This window comes from Haliotis asinina, unplaced genomic scaffold (genome assembly GCF_037392515.1).
Source record: "Haliotis asinina isolate JCU_RB_2024 unplaced genomic scaffold, JCU_Hal_asi_v2 scaffold_114, whole genome shotgun sequence".
Classification (NCBI taxonomy): domain Eukaryota; kingdom Metazoa; phylum Mollusca; class Gastropoda; order Lepetellida; family Haliotidae; genus Haliotis; species Haliotis asinina.
The window spans coordinates 12,501-17,500 of record NW_027133978.1 but is presented as its reverse complement, the minus strand read 5'-3'; the positions used below and the strand labels follow the sequence as shown (position 1 = coordinate 17,500).

Below are 5,000 nucleotides of genomic sequence, written 5' to 3'. Positions count from 1 at the left end.
AAGTGCGGCAGCGCGAACGGTAAGCTGGCGGGGCACCGCCGACAACATCATCGCACGGACGGCGCACCGTGCCAAGCCTCCCGTCGCACCCCGCAAGTCCAAACTCAAATCGAAGCCGAAAAGGGTTGCTTGCGGCAACGGGGCGACACACAAAGCCAACACGGGAGCACGTCCCACAACGCGCCCCACAGGTCACTCCCACAAAACACAATCTAAAAAGGCGCACCCCCAAAGGACTGCAAAACAGGGGACGGCGGCACGCCCGTCACGCCATACCTCCAAAAAACATGCATCCCACAACGCGTCCCACAGGTCACTCTCAAAAACACAATCCGAAAAAGCGCACCTCAACGGACTGAAAAACGGGACGGCGGCACGCCCGTCACGCCATACCTCCAAAAAACATGCATCCCACAACGCGTCCCACAGGTCACTCTCAAAAACACAATCTGAAAAAGCGCACCTCAACGGACTGAAAAACGGGACGGCGGCACGCCCGTCACGCCATACCTCCAAAAAACATGCATCCCACAACGCGTCCCACAGGTCACTCTCAAAAACACAATCTGAAAAAGTCCACCTCAAAGGACTGAAAAACGGGACGGCGGCACGCCCGTCATGCCATACCTCCAAAAACAGGCATCCCACAACGCGCCCCACTGGTCACTCTCAAAAACACAATCCAAAAAAGCGCACCTCAACGGACTGAAAAACGGGACGGCGGCACGCCCGTCATGCCATACCTCCAAAAACAGGCATCCCACAACGCGCCCCACTGGTCACTCTCAAAAACACAATCCAAAAAAGCGCACCTCAACGGACTGAAAAACGGGACGGCGGCACGCCCGTCACGCCATACCTCCAAAAACATGCATCCCACAACGCGCCCCACAGGTCACTCTCAAAAACACAATCTGAAAAAGCGCACCTCAACGGACTGAAAAACGGGACGGCGGCACGCATGCCACACCATACCTCCAAAAACAGGCACCCCACAACGCGTCCCACAGGTCACTCTCAAAAACACAATCCAAAAAAGCGCACCTCAACGGACTGAAAAACGGGACGGCGGCACGCCCGTCACGCCATACCTCCAAAAACAGGCATCCCACAACGCGCCCCACGGGTCACTCTCAAAAACACAATCTGAAAAAGCCCACCTCAACGGACTGAAAAACGGGACGGCGGCACGCATGCCACACCATACCTCCAAAAACATGCACCCCACAACGCGCCCCACGGGTCACTCTCAAAAACACAATCTAAAAAAGCGCACCCCAACGGACTGAAAAACGGGACGGCGGCACGCCCGTCACGCAACACCTCCAAAAACAGGCATCCCACAACGCGCCCCACAAGTCACTCTCAAAAACACAACCTAAAAAAGCGCGCCCCAACGGGCCGGCTCGATTTTTCGTCTTTACCCTAACTTTTGCCCTAACACTATCCGTTAGCTCGATTTGTGGTGCTAACCCTAACCCTTGCCCTAACCGTATCCGTTCACTTCATCTACGGTGCTAACCCTAACTTCTGCCCTAACCCTATCCGTTAGCTCGATTTGTGGTGCTAACCCTAACTTCTGCCCTAACCCTATCCGTTAGCTCGATTTGTAGTGCTAACCCTAAGTCCAGCCCTAACCGTATCCGTTCACTTCATCTACGGTGCTAACCCTAACTTCTGCCCTAACACTATCCGTTAGTTCGATTTGTGGTGCTAACCCTAAGTCCAGCCCTAACCGTATCCGTTCACTTCATCTATGGTGCTAACCCTAAGTCCTGCCCTAACCGTATCCGTTAAGTCCATTTGCGGTGCTAACCCTAAGTCCTGCCCTAACCGTATCCGTTAACTCGATTTCTGGTGCTAACCCTAACCCTTGCCCTAACCGTATCCGTTCACTTCATTTCTGGTGCTAACCCTAACTTCTGCCCTAACCGTATCCGTTAACTCGATTTCTGGTGCTAACCCTAACCCTTGCCCTAACCGTATCCGTTCACTTCATTTCTGGTGCTAACCCTAACTTCTGCCCTAACCGTATCCGTTCACTTCATATCTGGTGCTAACCCTAGGTCTTGCCCTAACCGTGTCCGTTCAATTCATCTATGGTGCTAACCCTAAGTCCTGCCCTAACCGTATCCGTTAAGTCCATTTGCGGTGCTAACCCTAACCCTTGCCCTAACCGCATCCGTTCACTTCATTTCTGGTGCTAACCCTAACTTCTGCCCTAACCGTATCCGTTCACTTCATATCTGGTGCTAACCCTAGGTCTTGCCCTAACCGTATCCGTTCAATTCATCTATGGTGCTAACCCTAAGTCCAGCCCTAACCGTATCCGTTAAGTCCATTTGCGGTGCTAACCCTAACTCTTGCCCTAACCGTATCCGTTCACTTCATCTACGGTGCTAACCCTAACTTCTGCCCTAACCGTATCCGTTAGCTCGATTTGTGGTGCTAACCCTAAGTCCAGCCCTAACCGTATCCGTTAAGTCCATTTGCGGTGCTAACCCTAGGTCTTGCCCTAACCGTATCCGTTCACTTCATCTACGGTGCTAACCCTAACTTCTGCCCTAACCGTATCCGTTAGCTCGATTTGTGGTGCTAACCCTAAGTCCAGCCCTAACCGTATCCGTTAAGTCCATTTGCGGTGCTAACCCTAGCTCTTGCCCTAACCGTATCCGTTCACTTCATCTACGGTGCTAACCCTAACTTCTGCCCTAACCGTATCCGTTAGCTCGATTTGTGGTGCTAACCCTAAGTCCAGCCCTAACCGTATCCGTTAAGTCCATTTGCGGTGCTAACCCTAAGTCCTGCCCTAACCGCATCCGTTCACTTCATTTCTGGTGCTAACCCTAACCCTTGCCCTAACCGCATCCGTTCACTTCATCTATGGTGCTAACCCTAAGTCCAGCCCTAACCGTATCCGTTAAGTCCATTTGCGGCGCTAACCCTAAGTCCTGCCCTAACCGTATCCGTTCACTTCATTTCTGGTGCTAACCCTAGATCTTGCCCTAACCGTATCCGTTCACTTCATCTATGGTGCTAACCCTAAGTCCTGCCCTAACCGTATCCGTTAAGTCCATTTGCGTTGCTAACCCTAAGTCTTGCCCTAACCGTATCCGTTAAGTCGATTGGTGGTGCTAACCCTAACTCTTGCCCTAACCGTATCCGTTCACTCCATTTGTGGTGCTAACCCTAGGTCTTGCCCTAACCGTATCCGTTCACTTCATCTACGGTGCTAACCCTAACCCTTGCCCTAACCGTATCCGTTAAGTCGATTGGTGGTGCTAACCCTAACCCTAACCGTATCCGTTAGCTCGATTTCTAGTGCTAACCCTAACTTCTGCCCTAACAATATCCGTTCACTTCATTTCTGGTGCTAACCCTAACCCTTGCCCTAACCGCATCCGTTCACTTCAATTCTGGTGCTAACCCTAACTTCTGCCCTAACCGTATCCGTTCACTTCATATCTGGTGCTAACCCTAGGTCTTGCCCTAACCGTATCCGTTCAATTCATCTATGGTGCTAACCCTAAGTCCAGCCCTAACCGTATCCGTTAAGTCCATTTGCGGTGCTAACCCTAACTCTAGCCCTAACCGCATCCGTTCACTTCATTTCTGGTGCTAACCCTAACTTCTGCCCTAACCGTATCCGTTAACTCGATTTGCGGTGCTTACCTTAACCCTAACCGTATCCGTTCACTCCATTTGCGGTGCTAACCCTAACCCTAACCCTAACCCTTACCGTATCCTTTAACTTCATCTGTGGTGCTAACCCTAGCTTTTGCCCTAACCGTATCCGTTCACTCGATGTGCGTTCTTAACCCTAGCTCTTGCCCTAATCTTAACTTCGTTTAAGGTGCCAGCCCTAGCCCTAGCCAGCCCTGCCCCTTCCCTAACGCGCTCCGTTACCTCCATCCATTTGGGGGGACAAACAACATTCCACGCCCGATATGATGGACAACAAAAGACGGGACGGGCGGACATGCCACGGCGGTCCCACCTACCAGCCTCTCGGACACTTGAACGGAAAAAAAAAAGAAAAAAAAAAAGAGGTCTACAGCACCGGGAGTTCCCAGGCGGTCACCCATCCAAGTACTATCCCGGCCCGACTGGGATTCACTTCGCGGACCAGACGAGAAGCGGTGCTTTACCAGTGGTGTGGCCGTAGACGTAAGCAAAACCATTTTCACACGATGTCTATCGCGTCTGGGGCAAGCATGCACAGTCACCTAAAAGTGAAAACGTTCGGAATGCCACCACGGGGTATGCGGAAATTAGGTCAAAAAAAGTCAAAACGATCGGGAACTTACCTCGAGGGTGCGATGACCTGCCGTGTTTTCGTCCAAATACCGAGGCCAAAATCACCAGTACGCAGAGTCGCCACTTCAAAATTCAAAACGCTCGGGAACTTACCTCCTGGGTACGATCACCTGCGGTGTTGCCGTGTAAATACCGAGGCCAACATCAACAGTACGCAGAGTAACCTATTGCAAAGTCAAAACGCTCGGTAAGCTACCTCGAGGGTACGATGACCAGCCGTGTTTTCGTCCAAATACCGAGGCCAAAATCACCAGTACGCAGAGTCGCCGCTTCAAAATTCAAAACGCTCGGGAACTTACCTCGAGCCGTGTTGCCGTAAAAATCCCGAGCTCAATATCAAGACTACGCACTTAGGCCCTACGAAAAATCAGAACGCTCGGGCACCTACCTCGAAGTTACGAGGGTCTGCCGGGTTCCCGGAAAAAGCCCGAGCCACAACTCCACTTTCTCCCTAGGGATGCCTCAGGCCCTTCGGGGCCAAAGGCATCATTAGTCCTGCACGCCGGGCCCTGCTCCTTCAGTCCAGACAACTCCCCTTGAAGTCCGCAGGGGACACCCAAATGCCCGGGCCCCGGAGTTCGAGTCTTTCCCAGAGAAAAGGACGAGCTCTTCTGGTTTGACTGCCCTATTTTTAAAGAGTCCCCGGGCCAAAAGGCATCATTAGTCGTGAGACACGAGCCCCA

General features: G+C 52.1%; 1 non-coding gene across 1 annotated transcript; it reads right to left on the bottom strand.

The window, feature by feature from the left end:
* Positions 1-4,048: 4,048 nt before the first annotated feature.
* On the bottom strand, positions 4,049-4,167 carry LOC137271264 (5S ribosomal RNA). The gene has a single exon (XR_010955816.1). It is a non-coding gene; the product is annotated as a 5S ribosomal RNA (ribosomal RNA).
* Positions 4,168-5,000: the final 833 nt, after the last annotated feature.